Here is a 24,049-nt window from a genome sequence, read left to right on the forward strand (position 1 = left end):
TTGGCTAACCTAGATATCATTAGCTTCATAGTTCTTATCAGGTGGATTATCACCAAACAGTCCAGAATATACGTTCAGAAAAAAATGTCCCGGGTCCTAAGTCAGGTGCCCAAATCACTTCAGGATAAATGGTCAAATCATACCAGCCACATGTCTGTGGGGGAACATCTGACCTGGGGCAAATGAATATGTGCCCTCTGTAAAACCATTCACACTAAAAACATGGAAATCAGTTAAGTTGAACAGAAAAAACGATTTTTTTAAATGAGGATGGTTTAAGAGACCTCTGGAGCAATATCCACAATGTGGAGGAGAAGAGGAGACGGGGTGGCAGCAAACTTAATTTGAAGAAATAATAACTGGAAACTTCCCCAGTATTTTCCCTCATGATTGTACGGTTAGAAAAAGAAGCAGACTGTGGGGTTCGTCAAAAGAGCTGATTTAAAAACCATGCTCATAGGATATTAGTATTTCCGGTTTATAGTGTTGGAGAGGAGTTGGTGGGGATAGCATTGCTGGAAAAATATTTTCCATACGACCCCAGGAGAAATGGCTTTGGTTTGAAAGGCCTCACAGTCAAATAGTGTATCGTGTTTATGGGATTTTAAAATTGTTATGGAGAAGAATTTTCAAAGTTGAATTAATGTATTTCTAGAGCTATAACAAATGGCCTTCATTTAAGTGGAAAGAAAACTTTTCTTTAAGAAATTAACTATAATGTGGAAAGTGAGGTCCCCAGTATGTGATGTGTTCAGAGAGTAAAACAGAAATGATGGGGAGTAAATATTTGTATTTTCCCGACATTCACAGGTTGAAATCCTAACCCCCAGTTGCTGGTATTAGGAAGGGTAGGGCCCTTGAGAGGTCATTAGGGCAGGAGGGCTCTGCCCTCATGTATGAGATTAGTCTCCTTATGAAGGAGACTCAGGAGAGTCCCTTCCCCTTTCTGCTAGATAAGACAGTGAGAAGATAGCCCTCTGTGAGCCAGCCAGCAGGCTCTCACCAGACACTTCAGATCTGCTGAAACCTTGGTCTTGAACCCGCCAGCCCCTAGAGCTGTGAGAATCAAATATGTGCTGTTTAAGCTACCCAGTCTCAGAGAAGGCAATGGCACCCCACTCCAGTACTCTTGCCTGGAAAATCCCATGGACGGAGGAGCCTGGTAGGCTGCAGTCCATGGGGTTGCTAAGAGTCGGGCATGACTGAACGACTTCACTTTCACTTTTCACTTTCATGCATTGGAGAAGGAAATGGCAACCCACTCCAGTGCTCTTGCCTGGAGAATCCTGGGGACGGGGGAACCTGATGGGCTGCCGTCTATGGGGTCGCACAGAGTCGGACACGACTGAAGTGACTTGGCAGCAGCAGCAGCAAGCTACCCAGTCTTTGGTGCTTTTTGCTATAGCAGCCTGCATGGACTAAGATAAAATAAGACAAAAGCGACATAAGAATCAACATAAGTATCAAGACAGAAGAGAACTGAAATGAAGAAGAGAGAAAGATTAAGATGGGAGCCGCTGGAGACAGGACAAGGGGGACGCTCAGGGTGCGTGAGTGACTCCAGGACTAGGGATGATCGGAATTAGCTGCTGCTTTAAATTATGGGCCTTAACCTCCCATGGAGCCAAAATCTGTGTGAAATCTACTTGCCACAGAAAGGCCATGCATTTGGGGGACAAGAAGAAAAACAGCTGAGTCTCATGTCTGGAGCAGAGGAAAGAAAAAGCCCACAGGAGATGAGATGCTAGCAAAATTAACTCAGATCAAAAGTTCAGCAGGGAAAAAAATGAATTTGAATGTAGATATGACCATGAGAACATGAGACTCTGATATTTTGCAGAAATCCTGGGGAAAGTTAGGCACCTCCCCCAGGATGTGGAATCAGGGCCCAAGCCAATTTTATTTAAATCTCAGAGGACTGGGTGACCTTAGGTGACGTTGCATTACAGCTTCACTTCGCCTGGTGCAGAATACCTGATGCTTGTAGAGTTCTCTTTCCTTTTAATAAGCTTCCTGCTGATCCAGTCATAAGCTGGCGGCTGCAATGCTGAGACCACCTTGGAACACCACTCCTGGTGTGGATGTGGGAAGAGGCACTCGAAGGGGCTGCCGATTCTGGACTTGGGGTTTTCCTGAGTTGGAAGACTGGTTCCAAGTTATGGTCCCATTAGACGGAGCCCTGAGGAGTAGATGAATGTGCTGTCGTATCCAGTCACCTGCCGGCAGACCCCAGATAGAAGCGAAACAAGGAGCCCTCAGAATAACTAAGTTTATGGTGGTTGGCTGGAGTCGAGGCTTGAAAAAATAAATATCGCCTCCTTCCTTGGAATGTGCACTTCCAGTATGCCAGCTGATGAGACCGAAGAAATTCTTCTACTGGAAACATTCCTAGGCTGAAATCTCAGCAGTCAAAGAAAAGGATGTGTGTTTGTGAAGACTGAAGTCTGCCTTTATTTTGTGGGAACCAATGGTACCAGGATAGATAAGTCTAGTGGAAAACTTGATGAAAATGCTAGAGAAGTCTTCTGTAAAAGACTTTTGAGCATGGTTAATTAATTTCTTGAGGAGATGACTTCCTAAAACCTTTACAAATTATACAGTTCATCTAATCATTTGGTTTTGCCAGTCAAAAAAAACAAAACAAAACAATTATACACTTGATTTTCCTTAGCTACAGGGAGTTCCTCAGGAGAATGAGGGGATGAAGTGAAATAGAACTTGGCTGAGGTTAAGTCTTCCACTGAAAAGTTAAAGAAATTTTTGTGTCTTTTTCTTCACAGTATAGAATGGCCCGTGTCTTATCTTCGTATGGCAGTGCTTGGATGTACTCTTGAGTACTGGTAAGATTAATTTATATTTTAAGGGAAGATAAGGTTCCTGCATATCAGAATGAGCCAAGCCTGATGTACTTTTAAAATTTGGCTCAGTGAAGGTCCAGGAAGATTTTAAAATTCAGCAGTAGTTGCTATTCAGAAGGTTGTTCTAGCACCACTTCCAGTAAAAACTCAAAGTGAAAGGTCTAATGTATCCATGCTGGATTTGAAAAAGTGTGCTTGGGGCAACAAGGCAATGACTTCTTGGTCTCTCTCTCGCTCTTGCTGACACATGCACACACTCGCCGCACCCCCCCCCCACAACATGTTTCAAAAGTGTCCTGAATTACTATTGACTGATGGACTGTCCTGACGTTGTAAGCAGAGTTCACTCAATTCATGCAAGCAGAAATATCTCTACCTCTTCACCTTCTCCTCACCTTGTGCAAATGCAAATAAAAAAAAGAATAATTTTTAATTTTGATACTCATCAGTGAAGTATAACCTCTTTGGGGAGGTGTCATTCAAGCTGCAAAATGCAAAAGGAAAGGAGAACTTGAGAGCTGTAGTCAGAAAATGTCATGTCGAAGCTAAGGAGTACCCGGTGAGGCTACTGGAAGAAGCATCTTCCGGTGAGATGACAGGTGGCTCTGAGGGACAGCAGGAGCTGGGATCCGCTTGGGCTTCCCTGGGGGCTCAGAGAGTAAAGAATCCACCTGCAGTGCAGGAGACCCGGCTTCGATCCCTGGCTGGGAAGGTCCCCTGGAGAAGGGCGTGGAGACCTACTCTGGTATTCTTGCCTGGAGAGTCCCATGGGCAGAAGGGTCCACTGTGCCAGGCTCACCCGATTGTTACTTGGGTGGTTTCTTCCATAATGACCCCTCAAAGAACTGTCACGTGGATGGCCGTATCAAACACTGAGGACTCAAAGAGACAGATAATAGCTACCATAAACTCATGCTGAGCACGTTAAAAATATGTACGTAACTGAATTTTTTCTGCCCTGTGGAGCAAATGTCATTATTCCTGCTTTACAGATAGATGACTAATGAGCTAGATGGAATGACTTTTTCCTTTCCACTTGGTATAATTGAAGGAGAATGAGTTTACAAAAGATAAGACTCGTCTTTATCTTTCCCCTGACCCGGAATGTAAGAGAAGCCACCCGTTGTAAATTTATGGAAGGAGAAACTCTGTTGAATGTGACCTTAGACATGGGTGCTCCTCTGTGAAGATGAAGCCTGAGTTCTTCCTGGGAGCTCCCTGGACTCTGTGTGCTTTTGGTGGTATATGTGATGGAAGTATCAGGCTCTCTCCACTCTCTTCCTTCCAAGCACAGTCAGACTTAGCGTCTTCTCAGCCTAGTGCAGAGGGAAGAAGCACGAGACTGGAAAAAAAATGAGGTTTTTGCTGAAACCGCCCTGAGACTTAAGCCTTGCACTAATATTTACTTACTGTAAAGACTGTTGCCAGTTGTTTCAACCATCATAAACTCATACGTAAATTTGGGCATTTCATTTAGATTAGAGATAATGTATACAAAGTGCTTCTTACATAGTGAGCACTCTGCACGTGGAAGCTTTTTTTTTTTAAGGTCTTATTTTAGCTTTTAAAAGATTTTTTATTTAGTTTTATTTTAGTTAGAGAAGTTTTCCAAAGGGCTTTCTTGTCCATTGTGGTAGAATTAAATGGACTTGCTTTAACTGTTCATTATGGACCAAGAGTCTGCAAATTTATCCAGGAACTTCTTGTCTCAACCTCTATCCATCCTTCAGCTGGTCCCTGCACCCGGAGTGATCACTTTTTGTATCTTCACCTAATCTGTTCAGGGCACTTCCCATCACCTCTCCAAAACTAGACCACTAAAGCTAGACTTTCTGGATTTGATGCCAAATCTGTGTTTGAGCCAGTCTAGCTTTGTGATGGGCTTCCCCGGTGGCTCAGTGGTAAAGGACCCGCCTGCCAACGCAGAAGACACAGGTTCGATCCCTGAATTGAGAAGATCCCCCGGAGAAGGGAATGGCAATCCACTCTAGTATTCTTGCCTGGAGAATCCTGTGGACAGAGGAGCCTGGTGGGCTACAGTCCATGGGCTTCAAAGAGTCAGACACGACTGAGAGACTAAACAACAGCAAGCCTTGTAGTGCCATCGTTTCCATGCGCATCTCGCCCGATCCCTAATCTTTAGTCTGTTCTCTAGAGTACTTCTCAGGATGCCTTGTCCTCCTGTGCCAGGAGATCTTTCTTTATGAGATCAAGGACAACGTGAGGTTTGATCATTAACATCTATGCCAACTTGCGCTTCTTCATGTCTCCACCACTTGAAGTCTGTTCCCTGGAGCTCTTAAAACTCTCTTGTTACTGTTTGATGTTGTTTAAAGTTTAGATGGGTTTGTGGTAACCAGACGGCTTTCCAGGTTTCTACTTAAGCATACCGGGGCAATTTTTGGGGAAAATAGCCTATGAATTTTCAGTCATGGTGTAGGTTTCTGAAGGCTTTTCAGTTGTACCCATATAAAAATGGAGTTCTAGTACACAGACTGCTCTGAGATGCAATGTGAAAATGGGCTTTGAGTACTTGATGCCAGCTCAGGATATTATAACACCTCCCTTCATTTTACATGGTTAGGGCCAATATTTTATAATTAACTCTTAATTGGAAATAAATCTAAAGCGTGTAATGCTCTTACATATTTTTAAGCAACTTTTTTTCTGATTATAAAAGGAATGAATACATATTATAAACCATTTAAAGTAAAAAGCACAGACAAAAGTAAAACCACTCATAACCCGCCTTTTGGATGTCTTGCGCTGTCTGTCACCCCCTGCTGTCATCTATGCGCTCAGGTGTTTTAAAAAGAGGGTCTTGAGTACGCATTTTGTTTTAAAATTTGCCTTATTAGCTTTTGACATATAATTTACGTAGGTAAAGTTCTCAATTTAAATATTGTAAATAGTAAAAAATAATTAGTAAAATCATCCATATTAAATGTACAGTTTTTGAGTTTTGTCAGATGCACATTCTTATATCCACCACCACAGTCATGATATAGAGTGGTTTCATCAGCCCCAACTATTCCAGAATATTCCTCATATATATATTTGCAGTAAATTCCCTCCCCTACCCATGGCCCCTAACAACAACTGATCTGTGTTCTTAATTTCCTTTTTGGGTTGTTCATGGCTGGTATATAGAAGCACAGCTGATTTTTGCATCTTGATCTCGTACCCTGCAACTTTGCTGAGTTCATCTATTAGCTTTGATGTTTTCTTTGTTTGATGGATTCGTTGGGATTTTCTTTGTATAGGATCGTGTCATCTGTTAATAGAGAGTTTCACTTCTTTATTTCAATTTGGATGCCTGTTTTTCCCTTGCCTGATTGCTCTGATTAGAAGTTCCCATATACCATTGAAAGGCAATGGTGCAAGCAGGCATCCTTGCCTTATCCCTGATCTCAGGAGGAAAGCTTTAATCTTTCCCTGTTGAATAAGATGCTGCTTATGTGCTTCCCTGGTGGCTCAGAGAGTAAAGAATCCGCCTGCAACGCGGGAGACCTGGGTTTGATCCCTGGGTTGAGAAGATCCCCTGAAGGAGAGCACGGCAACCCACTCCAGTATTCTTGCCTGGAGAATCCCACGGACAGAGGGGCCTGGCAAGCTGCCATCCATAGGGTCACAAAGAGTCGGACACGACTGAATGACTAAGCACAGCACGTGTGTTTTTCATAGATGCCATTTATTATATAGAGGGTTTTCCCTTCAATTCCTAGTTTTATGAATTTTGGGGGTCATGAAATGGTGTTGGATTTTGTCTAAATGCTTTTTCTACATCAATTGAGATGGTCCCGTTTGTTCCATTCATTCTATTAATATGGTGTAACATCTATTTCTGCTTTATTGACTATGCCAAAGCCTTTGACTGTGTGGCTCACAATAAACTGTGGAAAATTCTGAAAGAGATGGGAATACCAGACCATCTGACCTGCCTCTTGAGAAATCTGTATGCAGGTCAGGAAGCAACAGTTAGAACTGGACATGGAACAACACACTGGTTCCAAATAGGAAAAGGAGTTCGTCAAGGCTGTATATTGTCACCCTGCTTATTTAACTTCTATGCAGAGTACATCATGAGAAACACTGGACTGGAAGAAACACAAGCTGGAATCAAGATTGCCGGGAGAAATATCAATAACCTCAGATATGCAGATGACACCACCCTTATGGCAGAAAGTGAAGAGGAACTCAAAAGCCTCTTGATGAAAGTGAAAGTGGAGAGTGAAAAAGTTGGCTTAAAGCTCAACATTCAGAAAACGAAGATCATGGCATCTGGTCCCATCACTTCATGGGAAATAGACGGGGAAACAGTGGAAACAGTATCAGACTTTATTTTTCTGGGCTCCAAAATCACTGCAGATGGTGACTGCAGCCATGAAATTAAAAGACACTTACTCCTTGGAAGGAAAGTTATGACCAACCTAGATAGCATATTCAAAAGCAGAGACATTACTTTGCCAACAAAGGTCCATCTAGTCAAGGCTATGGTTTTTCCTGGTCATGTATGGATGTGAGAGTTGGACTATGAAGAAGGCTGAGTGCTGAAGAATTGATGCTTTTGAACTGTGGTGTTGGAGAAGACTCTTGAGAGTCCCGTGGACTGCAAGGAGATCCAGCCAGTCCTTTCTGAAGGAGATCAGCCCTGGGATTTCTTTGGAAGGAATGATACTAACGCTGAAACTCCAGTACTTTGGCCACCTCATGCGAAGAGTTGACTCATTGGAAAAGACTCTGATGCTGGGAGGGATTGGGGGCAAGAGGAGAAGGGGATGACAGAGGATGAGATGGCTGGATGGCATCACTGACTCGATGGACATGAGTCTGAGTGAACTCCAGGCGTTGGTGATGGACAGGGAGGCCTGGCGTGCTGCGATTCATGGGGTCGCAAAGAGTCGGACATGACTGAGCGACTGATCTGATCTGATCTGATTACAATGATTTTCTTATGTTGAACTACCTTTGCATTCATGGGATAAATCCTACTTGGTAATGTTGTATAATTCTTTCAATATGATTTTGGGCTTAGATTGCTAATATTTTATTGAAGATTTTTTCATTGATAATCATAAGGAATATTGATCTGTATGCTTATAGTTTTCATCAAATTTAACAAAAATTTGGGCATTATTCCATCAAATTTTTTTTTCTGTCCCTGCCATCAGCCACCTTCTCTCTTTCTTGTCATTCTAGTTACACATTTGTGATGGCATTTCTTTTTTCTCTCTGATTTTGGTTGTTTTTGTTGCTCTAATTTGTTGTTCAATCACCAAGTCGTGTCCCAACTCTTTGTGACCCTGTGGACTACAGCACACCGGGTTTCCCTGTCCTTCATCATCTCCTGGAGTTTGCTATGACTTTAAGTTTACTTTTTTAATCTTCAGCATTTAAAGTGCCATTAATGTTATCCAATGCATTTTAAAACAGATTTCTTCAGAATAGTTTTATATAGAGAGAAAACTTGTAAAGATAGTACTGAAAGTTCTGACATACCCCCCAAATTCAATTTCTTTTATTATTCAGTTCAGTTCAGTTCAGTCGCTCAGTCGTGTCCGACTCTTTGTGACCCTGTGGACCGCAGCACGCCAGGCCCCCCTGTCCATCACCACCTCCTGGAGTTCACTCAAACTCATGTCCATTGAGTTGGTGATGCCATCCAGCCATCTCATCCTCTGTCGTCCCCTTCTCTTCCCGCCTTCAATCTTCTATTATTAGCATCGTGTATTTAATGGTGTGTTTGTTACCACTACTGACCCAGTATCGATACATTCTCATTAACCGAAGTCTGTGCTCCATTCAGGTTTCCTTGTTTTTACCTCGTGCACTTTTCCTGTTTCCGGATCCCACCCAGAATCCCACATCATATTTACTTGTCATGTATCCTTAGGTTCCTCTGGCCTGTGACAGTTTCTCAGAGTTCTCTTGTTTTTCGATGACCTCAATGCTTCTCAGATTATTTTGTTCAATTCCCCTCTCTTAGAATTTTTCTGTTGTTGTTCTCATGATTACACTGGGGATATGCATTTTGGGGAGGAAGCCCACAGAGATAACTTTTTATTTTTATCACGTCAAGAGTATGTCCTATAACATAATTTGTTATTCTTCACGTTGACCTTGGTCACCTCACAGAGATAGCAGTTGTCAGGTTCTTCTCAGTAAAGTTACTCCTTGCCTCCCTTTTGCCTGCTGTATTTCTGTAGAATGAGGTCATTGCGTGCAGCCCGTGTTCAGGCAGCGGGGGGTTGTTCTACCTTCCTTGAGATGGATTATCTGTGTAAGTTATTTGGAATTTTTCTACACATGGGAGATTCGTCTGTTCCTCCCACTTCATTCATTCATTTAATTATCCAATTATTTATATTATGAATATTTGTTTTATTCTTTGTGTTATAATCAATACCACGTATTTTCTTGCTTACACTGACGACTCAGACAGTAATGAATCAGCCTGCAAGGCACGAGACCCAGGTTCAGTCCCTGAGTTGGGAAGATCCCCTGGAGAAGGGTATGGCAACTCACTCCAATTTTATTGCCTGGAGTATTCCATGGACAGAGGAGCCTGGTGGACTGCAGTCCATTGGATTGCAGAGTGGGACACGACTGAGTAAATAACAACAGCAAACTCCTGTTTTAGCCGTTGAAAGCTCTTTAAGTGCGTCCCAGCGTCTCTCTAACACACCCCCGTCAACGTTATTGTTGGCTTTCTTTGCACTTCTTTTCTTTCTGCCGGTACAGGGTGCTCCAAGTGTATTTCCTTCCCCAGTCACAGGACTAGCCTTTCCCCTAAGGAGTCTTAGTGTCCTTTATTGAAGTATAACATCTTAGAAACAAGATCTGGGTGCCTTGGATTTAAAACATCCAAAGTGTTCTTAATTCATATTAATATATTTTATTTAAAAAATCTCTGTGAATGTCCTTTGGGTTCTCTTTTTTATAATTCACTTTTTTGCCTCTCATAATGATCATGTTTTCCTCCATATTCTTGAACAAGTCAAATATCTATATGTTGTATGTACGTATGCTCAATTAATCAGGTGTGTTTGACTCTTTGTGATCCCTTGTATTGGAGCCTACCAGGCTTCTCTATCCATAGAATTTTCTAGGCAAGAATATTAGTGTGGGTTGTCATTTTCTCCTTCAAGGGATCTTCCTGATCCAAGGATCAAACCTGCATCTCTTGACTCTCCTGCATTGGCAGGCAGGTTCTTTACCACTGAGCCCCCTGAGGAGCCCTAAGAATCTACGTAACAGCTGTTTTATCCCATGTAATAGGAAGTCGCTCTGCTCTGTGGAAACGTACACTATTCCCCCGCCAAGTGTGGACTGTGGGAATTGCTCTGCCCACCGTGTTCAGTATCTCCTCCACTTGCTTTTGCTGGCTTTCTCGCCCATGCGCACAGATTAGTGATCAAAGCCCGAGAGCACCCTCCTGCAGAGCTCCGGGGGTGCCTGTGCACAGCCCTGCCCTCCCTTCCTTGGCTCCCTTGAGTCTGCTCTCTGTTCCCTGGGGTCACTGGCTCTCTCTGGTCTCCCTTCCTTGCAGTGCAGTGTGGAAACGGCCCTGAAGCAGTCATGGGGACCGCGTGGGGACTGACTGTTTACTCCCCGTCTCTCAAGGACCGTGCTTCTGTGGTGCCACTTGTTCCTATCTGACAACCTCGTTTCGTGTGTTTTGTCTGATTTTCTCGTTGCTTATCGTGAAAGAGTGAATCCAGCCCTTGTTATTCCATATTCGCTGGGAGGGAAAGTCAATAAACTATTTTAAATATAAATACAAATTATGAGCACTTTCCATGTCGTTAAATATTCTTGTGAAATATGATTTTAATTACTGCACATATTTCCATCATACACCTGGCTCAACTCTTTTCTCATCTGGCCCTTAGCCTTTGAACTTTGGTTATGGTGTTTTTTTCATAAGCAAAAATTCATATATAGACAAGCATAACAGTTTTTATTTAATGGTTTCAGATTTTGTGTTTGTGATGAGAAAGGCAAGATAAATATTTGCCTGTTCCTTTTTATTCTGCTTGGTTTTGTGATTTTATTTTTTACATTAAATTCATTAATCCATCTGGGGTTTATTTTCATATATGATGTGAGGTAATGATCTGCATTTTTTAAAAAGTAATAAAAACCTGAATATTTAGAAAGGAGCATTAGAAAGATAAAAGCCACACCCAGTTTCCTTTTTTTTCCTTTTCTCTCCTTCTGGAACTCCAGTAACATACACTTTAGGTCATTTTTCCTTATTGCCCACATGTCTTTTATGCTCCTTATTATCTTATTTATTTAGTTTTTAAAATTTTCTTTTTCTCTCTCTTCTTTGATCTGGGATTTTTTTTTTTTTTTTGCTGATCAGTTTTCTGTTTTCCTACCTCTACTTCTGCTTTAACACATCAGCTTTTGAACCCTTCCACTGAAGTATGTATTTATTGTCACCTTTTCTCTATATATAACTCTAGGAGAATGTGGTTCATTTTTCATATAGTTCAGCTCTTCAGTGAAATTCTCCATCTTCCCATCTATTTTCTTGGACACCCTAGTCAGAGTTATTATAAAGCAGGAGCGTGATAACTCACCAAAATGCCTTGTTTGTCTTTGTTTTTCCCTTCCCTTTCCTTCTGGCTGTTTGCTCTCATTTGCCAGTATTCATGGCGATGTGGGATGAAAAGCTAGGCATTTTACACTGAGAAGCGTACAGGCTCTAGGTTAACTCTCCCAGAGTAGCTTTGATTTTCTAGCCGTTGATGTAGGAAGACCACCTTCATGCAGTGAGGTATGGAGACGACCCGGGGCTCTGCTTCAGCTCCGTGAGGACTGATTCCTGCTGCCCTCACGCTGGGACACATCCCTGCGGGGTTTGCCCCTGCGCGCCTACTGTACCCGGGCCCTCCTCCCTGCCCACCCCTGGGCGCTTCATCGCCGTCTCCGCAGTCCTAAGTGGCCGCGCCGCCACGCCGACACCGCGCTGCCTCTCCCTGCCTCTCCCGTCCTCGCGCTCGCATCTCGCCTTCCCGTTGCTGCTGTTGGACAGACAGGCTCGGTCCTGCGGTCCATCCGCGGTGAGAGCTCTCTCCTTCCATCCTAGGGCCCAGCTTAAATGTCGCATCTGCAGAGCACTCCGCCCTCCCATTCTCGCCCTCACCGACCTTTCTGGTTTCTTCAAGGCATTAAAAATCATGTGCTTCTTCTCTCTTGTTTCTTGTTTTTGTAATTTTCCGTTTCTTCCCTGAAGTAGACCGTGAGCTCCATGGAGGCAGAGTCCTCATCTGGGTCCTGCCCACTAGAGCAGCCACTGGACACATACGGCTACTGAGCTCTTGAAACGCGGCCAGTCCAAGTGAGCATGCAAATATAAAACACCCAACGGGTTTTGGAGACCTAACAGATGTACAATAATGTAAAATCTATTAATATTTTTATATTAAAATATTAATATATTTTATGATTATGTTACGATTTGGATATATGAGGCTAAAAATATGTTGCTGAAATTAATTTTAATGAGGCTGTTAAAAATTTTGGAATATGTATATGGCTCACATTTGTGTCTGGCTTTTTTTCTATCACACAGGAAATAGGCGCTCTTTGTTTTTAGCCTCTTCCTTGTTTTCTTATGCTAGAAGCTGAAAAAATACAGTATTTTCTTATTGGTCCAAATTTCTGAACTATTACTAAAAAGAAACTATTGAGGATGTAGGTTTGTTTTTATACTTCAAATGGTCTTAAACTTCAGTGTCTTTATTTGTGGATTTCTTTAACGTTTCTCGAAAACTGTTCAGTTTTTGTTTTTTGTTTTTTTTTTGTAATTTTCCTATTTAGGGTATCAACTCTGGCTTTTTTCAAGGCAAACCTGTCTTGAAATTTATCTCTTGATTGATATAAAGCTTCCATGTGTCATATAACCTAAAAACAAAGGTGTTTGGATCTTGGTATCTTAAGAACAAGTAGGCATTGACTAAGAATGAAGCTCTAGGAAGAGTAGAGATTTTGAAATTTTGTGACGTCTAGTATTTGGATTGACAGAGGCTTCCTCAGCGGTTCAGTGCTAAAGAATCCACCTGCCAGGGCAGGAACCACAGGAGCCGTGGATTTGATCCCTGAGTCAGGAAGATCCCCTGGAGAAGGAAATAGCAACCCACTCCAGTATTCTTGCCTGGAGAATCCCATGGACAGAGGAGCCTGGCGGGCTACAGTCCATGGGGTTGCGGGGAGTCAGACATGGCTGAGTGAGCACACACCACACACACGAGGTCTCTTGATCTTTCATTTTGTTGAATCTGTGACCTGTGTTTTCGAGACAATGTGTTAGTAGGCTAAGACCCTTAAAATATATCCTGTTGGAGAGGTGTAACTTTTTAAAGAAACAATGATAATAATGATGATGACGATGATGGAGAACTCATGAAAGATATAATGTAAGGATTCTTTTATTCCTTGTGAGACCCTCAAAATTATGAACCTGCTTTTGGATTTTCTTTGGCTGCAAATTTCTTGATTGTGTTTTGATAAAGTGTTGTGAATTCACTGATTAAACAAGCAACTTTCAATTCTGGAAACATGATTCATTGAGTCAACATATAGAGAAATAGTTACACCAGCAAGAATCAAACACCCACATGAATGGACAGGCACATGCATGAAAACTAAGGAATATTTTAGAAAGCAGCTTCAATACTTAACAGTTTAGTTAAAGGCAGTGGGGCACATAAGCTGTGATTTTATTTTTTTTTAAGATTTTTCAGGAAATGGAAAAGAATGGCAAATCACACCCATCAAGTTCCAGTTACCCAACACACTTATTCTCAGGACTAAAACGAGACCTTTTATACTTGGAATGACTTTTAGCTTCTCTGGCCTAAACTTTTCCTTATTATTTATTTCTAATGAGAAATGGTTTTGAATGGCTGTTTGGACGTATGCTGCATGGCAGTAATATGACTTTTTCTACCTGAGGAAAGGACAAAGTTAAAAAAAAAATCTTAGTCACAAATCACAAAATTCATTTGCTGGTTCATAGATAATTATCACAACGGCTGCTAAATATTTAAAAGCTATAAACATTGTCCAAAATGTTTATTTATAGGAAATTTATTAGGTAAAGATAGGGCTTGGGGATCAAGTAAGAAAATATTTTCTCACTATTTTAAGGTCCTAGTTCGTCCCACGAAATGAAATTAGGAAGACTGTAAAAATAACAGCATCTATTTAAAAACACTGAAGAATTTTAATCTTTAAAAGGGGGCTCAGATTTTGATTAACGTGAGAGTTGGGCCGGTTCTAATTTCAACTGGGAAAATACAACCCAATTAGAAAAAGTCTAAGAGCAAGGTGTGAAATAATTGGAACTTTGAAATAACAAATCAAGCCAGGGAGGCTGTGCAAAGAGTTAGTCTTTAGCAAGACCACAAATTATCAGGGTATCAGGATGTCTGCCCAGGGCCCCAGAACGCTGTTTAAGATGAAAATAACTTGAAGGCAAAGTCTTCAGAGAAAGAAAAAAGTTTGAAACTTAAAAACTAATTGCTTTTAATTCATGGGTTAGAAGGCTGACTGACCAAACACATTTACCAGCCAACAGCTCTACTTTTTTTAAAATTAATTTATTTATTTTAATTGGAGGCTGATTACTTTAAAATATTGTGGTGGTTTTTGCTATACACTGACATGAATCAGATATGGGTGTACATATGTCCCCCATCCTGAACCCCCCTCCCACCTCTCTCCCTACCCAATCCCTCAGGGTCATCCCAGTGCACCAGCCCCGAGCACCCTGTCTCATGCTATAAGAAACCAAACCTTCTCTTCTTGAGATTACCTCCGTTAGCTGCGTGTGTTAGACACGGCCATGCGCTGCTACTATGACATTCAACAGAAGGATCTGAGTGTTTCTAAGTGAAGACATGGGGCCTTAAGACCAACCTACTTAGTTTAAGGTTCTGGGAATTTTTAGAATTCAGAGATAATTGAAAGGACACTTCTTTGTTACTGCTGAAGTTTATCCTGAACGACTGCTCTCATTTCTTTAGCGTGTGACGTCTCACCATACTTATAAGGGACCTTCTTCATGTCTATCTGTTTAAGAATCAATAAGCCCTGTTTATAGACTGTCCTCCATAAAATTTCTGAAGGGTTGGCACAAAAAGTGGGAAGTCTTTAGTGAAAGGCTTTCTTCTCAACTAGCCAGCACACTCTGTCTTTGGAAGCGTGTTTGGCTGCAGTTAGCAGTGTACCCTACGAAGAGCAGTTCTGTTCTTCTCACATAACAAGCAGGTGGGACTGATCCCCTGGTTCTACGAAAATCACCCAAACCCTGCGTGCTGTCTCTCCCTGCTCTACTGAATTAAATGTCCTTCATCTGGCCTCTTGGCCATCACACGGCTCTAAGACACAGGAGAAGAGAAGGAGGCCACGTGGGTCAGCCCTGTTTATGGTTCACCACCAGCTTTCTCCTCCGTCCCCTCCACCAGTGCTCTCCATGCCACTGACAGCACTGGGCAACACGGCCACCCTGGCTACAAGGAAGGTGGTCAACAGAAGCAAGGTTAAAGAGCTGGCTGAGCCCACAAGGCTGACTGCAGGCACATGCGGCTGGGACTAAACGTAACATGTATTAGCAAGCGAGCAAGAGACACTGAACACTGAGTGGTTTCCACACACACAGCCTGATATGAGTAATACATTCTCGAAAATGGTGTGTGCTATGTAATTTTAAATTTACCCTCTTTCAAAGCACCTTTTCCAATTTCGTTACAAATTGATGTTTCAGATATATTGAGTAGAAGATATTTTGACTAAGCCATCAAAGTATTGATGTGGATAAAGAAGAGAGTCTTCACAGTAGGAATTACAGCTCTCTGGTCTTCTGTTGTATATAATCGCTTCAGTAACCAGATGTTTCTTTATAGTCCAACTCCACATCCATACATTACTACTGGAAAAGCTTTGACCGGATGGAGAAAGAAAGCTGAGCATGGAAGAATTGATGCTTTTGAACTGTGGTGTTGGAAAAGACTCTTGGAGAGTCCCTTGGACTGCAAGGAGATCAAACTAGTCAATCATCAAGGAAATCAGTCCTGAATTTTCATTGGAAGGACTGATGTTGAAGCCGAAACTCCAGTACTTTGGCTACCTGATGCAAAGAGCTGACTCATTTGAAAAGACCCTGATGCTGGCAAAGATTGAGGGCAGGAGGAGAAGGGGACGACAGAGGATGAGATGGTTGGATGGCATCACTGACTCAATGGACATGAGTTTGAGCAAGCTCCAGAAGTTGGTGATGGACAGGGGAGCCTGGCGTGCTGCAGTCCATGGGGTCGCAAAGAGTCAGATACGACTGAGCAACTGAACTGAACCTTTGGTAAACTCTGCCTGGCTATTTGAAGGATGACCTTTCACATAAATCTCCTAAAGTCTTTTAAAGAGAAATACATTGAGAAAGAACCTGTCATATTATCACGTCTCTCAGAATTGGCATGCCAGAGATGTTCTTTGAGTCTTCATAGCAACGCTTATCACATTCTCCCATGGGTTACACATGTCCACTGCTCCTGCCAGGAAGATGCTCTGCTCCAGTCTCATCTGTTAAACTCTGCTAGTAAAAATGGTGATGGAACAGGGACTTGTCTTCTTCATTTATGAGTCCTCAGTCTTTAGAAGAATAAAATGCACCTAGAAATACTCAATAATTTTCTTAAATGAATGAATAAATTTCTGGCAGAATTTGCCAACAAAGAAAGTTTTAATCAAGCAATTTGAAATATCTGGGTAAAGATTGAAACACAACTCATTTTATAAAGTATGATATTTATAATAAAAACATTTATTAGCTCTCATTATAGAGGGCCTGATAGTCAAATGTGTGTGTGTGTGTGTGTGTGTGTGTTTTAAATGCAATGAAAAGGAAGAATAACTTCCTAAGAATTTATTTGTTTTATTGCTTCAGCTGTTTTCTGTATTTGAGATTCCAAAATAGGTACCAGGAAGCAGAAGGAAGAAAACCCCCTGGGCCTATCCCCAGATGTCAAGTTGTCTGAAATGCAGATGCATCAGAGCGCAGCCTCCTGGCCCTGGCCCCTCACTCCATTCTGCAACCTAATAGGGGCCCCAGGCCCAGAGCAGAGGGAGCCATCTCCAGCCTTAATGGAAATGGTACTGGCGGTTGGTCAGTATGAAAAGAAAATAAATACAGTTCTGTGCACTGGGTACCATCCTGAACTCTAAGGTACTTTGTGTAACGAAAAGAGAACTGAAAAAACGGAAGGAAAAACAAGTCTACTCGATACACGGTGTCGGGAATATCAGGCAACCGTTGGTGAGGGGTGGGGGAGGGGCAGTGAGCATACAGGGGTCAGACCAGGCATCTTACCCCAAATGTATCCAGAGGGAGCAAAACTGGTATGTATATATCAGCACAGAAAATGACACAGAAGCATTGCATCAATTATCTAAGCGTGGAAATAGCGTATCAATTCTGTACAATTTTAAAAAGTGTAAAAAAGCCAACCACTTGGTTACAGAAAAGCTTTAACAAATTCTTAGAAAAATGCCATTGAGAAAGTGAAAAGTTGAGTGATAACTTGGGAAATATGTATATGTAAAACATGCCAGAGACAAAGGTTTAATGTCTCTAACAGTTCAGTAAAAACGATATTCGGATTTTCCTGTATTGCTTTGTATGTTCATATGCTTTGTCCATTTCGCTAGGTTTCTAAAAATAAATGTTTATTTGAGAGCTATGCCTGGACATCTGAACACTGGTTTATAATTTATGATAACAAAATACTGGAAATAATTGCAATATCTATAAATAGATCGGCTAAAGAAATTATGACAGTTTAGAAAAAAACACAGAAAAGAGCTTTCGTACAGTAAAAAACATAGGAGCTCAGAAGACCGTCTTCGTTGTTATACATTGCTGTCTATGAGATATTAAATGAGAAAAAGCTGAAGACATACGTGTGCATCTAGTATTCCTGGTGTGCCACATTTGTGCAAAAATTACTTACTCATAACTGCTTCTAAAGACATATATCTCTGGGGGAAGACTCAGAAAAAAACAGTTAAGGAAACTCGGTGCCTGGTGACAGTTGAGAGAGACTGTACCCGTCATCAGACACGTTAATAATTTTGCAGCTAAACGTATGAGTAGTCACAATGAGCAAAAAAGGTAAGACTACAGGCACGCTCATTTGCCTGCATGTCACTTTACTGGGCTTTAGAGCCTGCCTTTTTTAATGAAGTGAAGGTTTGTAGCAACCCCACCTCTGCAATCTATCAGCATTTTCCCAACAGCGTTTGCCACATCTTGTCTCTGTGTTATAGTTCAGTAGTTCTCACGATGTTTCAAACTATCTCGTCATCCTTATATTTGTTTTGGCGATCTGTGATCAGTGTTTTTTTTTTTTTTTTATCAGTGGTCTTTGATGTTATTAATACTATTATAATTGTTTTGGGTCGCCATGAACCACGCTGGTACAAGATGGCACACTTAACCAAGAAACATTAATGTGTTCTGACTGCTCCACCAGTCTGCAGCTCACCCATCTCTCTCCCTCTCCTCAGAGCTCCCTATTCCCCTGAGACACAGTGATCCTGAACTCGGCCAGTTAATAACCCCGCAGTGGTAGTGTTGTTGTTGAAAGTTAAAGTCACTCAATTGTGTCTGACTCTTTTTGACCCCATGGACTATAGAGCCCATGGAATTCTCCAGGCCAGAATACTAGAGTGGGTAGCCTTTCCCTTCTCCAGGGGATCTTCCCAACCCAGGGATCAAAGCCAGGTCTCCCGCATTGCAGGTGGATTCTTTACCAGCTGAGCCACCAGGGAAGCCCAAGAATACTGGAGTGGGTAGCCTATCCCTTCTTCAGTGGATCTTCCCGACCCAGAAATCGAACCGGGGTCTCCTGCATTGCAGGTGGATTCTTTATCCAGCTGAGCCACCAGGGAAGCCTTGGTTGTTGCTGGTGGTTAATAATTAAATTATTAAGCAAAGGCTCAGCTAGACATTCCTCTGTAGCATTCAGGTGGTAGTGTGTTGAAAGCAGGATGGTTAAGAATGGAGTATGTGTAACTGGAGGATTTTATCTTGAGAACTGGCAACTCAAACCTAGAGATAATGCTCTGCCCACGCCCTCAGAACTGATAGAGAATGCAAGAGACACCTCAGCCTCCTGCCATTTGAAGCAGAAGGTTTTAAATTTCACAAAGGCGATACGGTGCCTTTCCTGACTATTACATCACGTACTCACTGGGCCCAAGATTGTGCCCTGTAATCACACATGTTAGTTCTGCAGGTAAGCATATGAATATTCACACAAAGTAACATACACGACTGTAACTTTATATCTGTTTAAACCATGTTTTGCCAACACCAGGGAAGCCCAAACTTTGCCAACAAAGTTTTTTGTAAATTTAGAAAATAACTTTGGTTATTTAGAAAAAAATAGGTTTTGGATTTAAATTGGACTTTTCCAATTATATACAAGAGAAAGTAGAGGGGGACTACTAAGTTCATAGTAATTTAGTCTTAATCGGACAGCATAATATTAAACATAAAATACACATTCAGTGGGCAAGATATGATTGAATCAGTCAAGAATGGAATCTAGAGAAAGTGAGTTTTACTTAAAATCTTTTTTATCCAAATAATATATTTATTAGGCACCCGTTTGTTCCCCACCATAATGATTTATAACATAGATCTGTGATGAGAAGAAAGCATTATGACCCTCCCAACTGCTTGTTAGACAAGGTGGCTTATCCAATAATCAGCTCAACCAAAGGATGATTTTTAAAGGGTGAGTCAGATCTGTATGTAACTTGGAATAGAGATTTCAAAAGGAGCATGGCTGAAATAAAAACCTGATTATTGTTGCCAGTGAAAGGAGACATTTTAAATGGGAGAAATCAAAGAAGCAGTAAATGAGAAAAGGGAGAAATCAGAGAAGGAAATTGATTGTTTCATTCAGCAAATATGTATTGAGTGTCTATCCCATGCATGGCCCTGGTTTGTGTTCTGGGATTACACACGAGCCACAGGGATCTTGCTTTAATAAGACTCATAAAAAGTAAAGAAGGTAAATTCAGATGCTCTAAGTGCTATGATAATAACGTACAGTAAGGCGATTGGGAGTTATGGCAGGGATGGATGTCTACCTAGGAAGGATGAGAAAGGAAGAGAGAATCTCTGAGAGAGCACTGTTTGAACTCAGACTTGATTTATTGAGAGAAGCAGTCGTGAAGATCTAGGAAGAATGTTCCAGACACATTGCACAGAAAATTCAGAAGACTTGAAGCCTGAATAGACACATTGGCATGTTTGAGAAATAGCCAGAAAACAGTTTTGTCTGATGCGGAGTAAGGTAGAAATTGTTCAGTTGCTCAGTCATGTCCACCTCTTTGCGACCCCATGGACAGCAGAAAGCCAAGCTTCCCTGTCTTTCACCATCTCCTGGAGCTTGCTCAAACTCGTGTCCATTGAGTCAGTGATGCCATCCGATCATCTAGTCCTCTGTCATCTCCTTCTCCTCCTTCCTTCAATCTTTCCCAGCATTGGGGTCTTTTCAAATGAGTCAGTTCTTCACATGAGGTGGCCAAAGTATTGAAGTTTCAGCTTCAGCATCAATTCTTCCAATGAACAACCAGGAGTGATCTCCTTTAGGATGGACTAGCTGGATCTCCTTGCAGTCCAAGGGACTCTCAAGAGTCTTCTCCAACACCACAGTTCAAAAGCATCAATTCTTCAGCATTCAGCCTTCTTTACGGTCCAACTCTCACATCCATACATGACTATTGGAAAAACCATAGCCTTGACTAGACTGAACTTGCAAAGTAATGTCTGCTTTTTAATATGATGTCTAGGTTTGTCATAGGTTTTCTTCCAAGGAGCAAACGTCTTTTAATTTCATGGCTGCAATCACCATCTGCACTGATTTTGGAGCCCAAGAAAATTAAGTCTGTCATTGTTTCCATTGTTTCCCCATCTAGTTGCCATGAAGTGATGTGACCGGATGCCATAATCTTAGTTTTTTGAATGTTGAGTTTTAAGCCAGCTTCTTCACTCTCATCTTTCACTTTTATCAAGAGGCTCTTTAGTTCCTCTTCGCTTTCTGCCCTACGGGTGGTATCATCTGCATATTTGAGGTAATTGATCTTTCGCCCAGCAATCTTGATTCTAGCTTCTGCCTCATCCAGCCTGGCATTTCTCGTGGTGTACTCTACATGTAAGTTAAATAAGCAGGGTGACAGTATATAGCCTTGACATACTCCTTTCCCAAATTTGAACCATTTCATTGTTCCATGTCCAGTTCTAACTGTTGCTTCTTGACCTGCATACAGGTTTTGCAGGAGGCAGGTCAGGTGCTCTGGTATTCCTATCTCTTTAGGAATTTTCCACAGTTTGTTGTGAGGAGTAAGGCAGGAGAGGAGTGAAAATAATTGGTGTTGGACATGTGTGGTCTTAGCGGCCAGAATTGGTAGGGCATTTAGATTTTGTTCTACATAAGCTTTTGGAGCAACCCTATCTGATTCATGTTCTTAAAATACAGTTTGGGCTCTTTGTGGAGAAAAGACTCCTGGTAAGAGCGAGAACGGGAGGTAAGGTGGAGGCTTTTGTCTGTGGTGCAAGTAAGAGAGGATCTTGAGAATTCAAGCACTAGATCTGATGGACTGAGTTAAGGCTGCATTTTAAATTTAAGGAGACATCATGGATGATGAATTTGACGTGAATTAAGAGAGTAGGGGCTTCCCTTGTAGCTCAGTGGGTAAAGAATCTGCCTGCAATGCAGGAGACCCTGGTTCGATCCCTGGGTCAGGAAGATGCCCTGGAGAAGGAAGTGGAAACCCACTCCAGTATTCTTGCCTGAGAAATCCTATGGCCAGAAGAGCGTGGCAGGCTATAGTCCGTGGCACAAGAGTCGGACACGACTTAGCGACTAAACCACCACCAAGACAGTGAGAGAAGAATGAAGGTTAGTGAGCAGACCCTTGACTTGATCAAGCTGGGTGGGTGGTGGGATGTGCTGTTGATGGAAATGACAGAGGGAAGGGCAGATTTGGAGGGAAGAAGTTACAGCCAAGTAAGAGGCTTACCGGATGTGTGTTGCATATCCAAATACTGATGTGGATTGAGCAGAGGACTTACAGCTCAGTCTTGGTAACAGGAGTGTGGAGGGCATAGTTTATGGATGGTGTTTAAGCCAGAAGATAGTGTAAGTCACCTAGTGAGAGAAGGTACGGACAGCAAAAGCCCAGCCCCGGAGAACACTAGCCTTACAGGCATGCCGGAGCCTCGGTGGCACTCTCTGGGTTTTCATGGTTAAATAAGATCTCTGTTGACGCTCAAGGCTTACATGTGATTGTCCACTGCTGAAGCTTTGGGAACCAGACTGTTCAGTGGCGGATGGGTGCCGCCCGCTGCCTGTGGCCCTGCGGACGAGCTCACTGTGCAGGGCTATCACACGACGCCTGAAACGCATAACCCAGCAGTGGGCTTGGGGGCACTCCTTGTTTGCAGGGCTGTCTGACCACTGAGTGATTGATGAGAGGTCTTAGTGGACGAGAATGTTGATTCACTGAAATGTGTAAAATGCACATTTCCTTTTTTGCAGTATAAACTACCAGTGTATGGTCAGTGTATGTAAAAGGCTGGTAATGTGAGTCTCTGTTAGTGTTTCTCTGTGCTTTATTTCCCTTTGCTTCCCTGGAACAACTAACTCTTAATGAAACCTGACGTCTTAGTGCTAAGGCGTGTTGACTCTCCCACTCTGCCCTTATTTCACGTTGAAACTGTGCATAAATTTCCAGCCCTAAAATGTTTGAAGCTTCTTAGTTTTCTCAAAGGTGACGGTGGGCCTGGGTCTGTTTGTTTTCTTATCGAAATGTGGAACAACCAGACATGAGCGAAGGTAAATAAGCAAGCTCGGAACCAGTGGCTGGACTTTGTAGTGGATACTGTGGTCTGTGTCATTGATTTTTGCCTTTGGAACCTTCCAGTCAACTCATTTCCCCAGTTGATGTTGACTGCTGATGAATTCTGACTGAGTTCTTCTACCAATTTGCTCTTAGAAGATAACTCAGGATCAGAGCCCAAGGGTAGCTCACCTCCATTAAACATCACTGGAGCCGTATAAAGGCCTGGCCACCTTGCTGTATCTGGGACAACTTGAAAGGGCCGTCCTAGCTTCAGACCTCTCCTTGGGGTCAGCTATGCCTTTGCTGCCTTTCTGGCCAGTGTGTTCCCTCCGCTACACGTGTTTCTTTCACTCCTTTAAAGGAGTTGATCCCTAAATGTCCCCAATAAATTTACCACACACATCTCCATCACAGAGTCTGGTTCCTGGAAACCTGAACCGCATCCATTTTAGAGTGCTGAGAAGATGAACAAGCTATTTTTGAAGCTGTCACAGTGTGGAAGCCAGTGATAAACATGAAGACTGCTTTACATGGGACAAAGTTTCCTCTGCCTCATTTTGTAAAAAGTCAGAGGGGAAGCTTTCTTTATTTTTCTGTTTTTTAATTTTATTGATGTATAGCTGATTTATGATGTGTTCATTTCTGCTATATAGCAAAGTACAATTACATGTACTTATATTATTTCTTCATATCGTTTCCATCCTGGTTTATCACAGGGTCGTGAATATAGTTGCCTATCCTATACCATGGGACCTTATTGTTTATCCCTCCTGTACATCAGAGTTTGCATAAATGTGCAACTGTCTGGAAACATCTCCGTAAGACTCTAAGAGCTATAGAGAAGCTGACAGGAACTAGTTGTAACCAGGATTTAATGGACTTGCTCAGACCCCAGTTCTAGCTCTGCTTTCTCGTTGTTGGTTGCAGCAGGGTCATAACTTAGGGCAACGTTCCTTAAAAGTTAAAAATTCAGATTCTAAGACCCACCTCCTCATTGCATCGGAATCCCCACATTTAACAATCATTCCAGGAGATTCTTATACTCAGGCAAGTTTGGGGAAATTAAATTATGACCAAAAGTTTGCCAGATGCTGCTGTTGAGAGAAATTACCTCTACAGAAATACCGACAATAGATTATCTGCATAGAGCCCTCTTCTGTTACCAGCGGCCTGACTCACGGGTTCTGAGGTCCAAACAACAACCTCTTCAGCTCGCATATTAGTTACCAAGAAAACCACACTAATAAAAACAGTCAACAAGTTGGATG

The 24,049-nt window shown here is 42.1% G+C and overlaps 1 long non-coding RNA gene across 1 annotated transcript in view; it reads left to right on the forward strand.

Moving 5' to 3' along the window:
* The window catches only part of LOC101902884 (uncharacterized), a 484,977-nt gene that overhangs the window by 312,549 nt on the left and 148,379 nt on the right, over nucleotides 1-24,049 (forward strand). Inside the window, exon 7 of the long non-coding RNA XR_009491829.1 lies at nucleotides 2,781-2,840. This is a non-coding gene — a long non-coding RNA (uncharacterized lncRNA). The remainder of the gene's footprint in view (nucleotides 1-2,780; nucleotides 2,841-24,049) is intronic.

Source organism: Bos taurus, chromosome 19 (genome assembly GCF_002263795.3).
Source record: "Bos taurus isolate L1 Dominette 01449 registration number 42190680 breed Hereford chromosome 19, ARS-UCD2.0, whole genome shotgun sequence".
Taxonomy (NCBI): Eukaryota; Metazoa; Chordata; class Mammalia; order Artiodactyla; family Bovidae; genus Bos; species Bos taurus.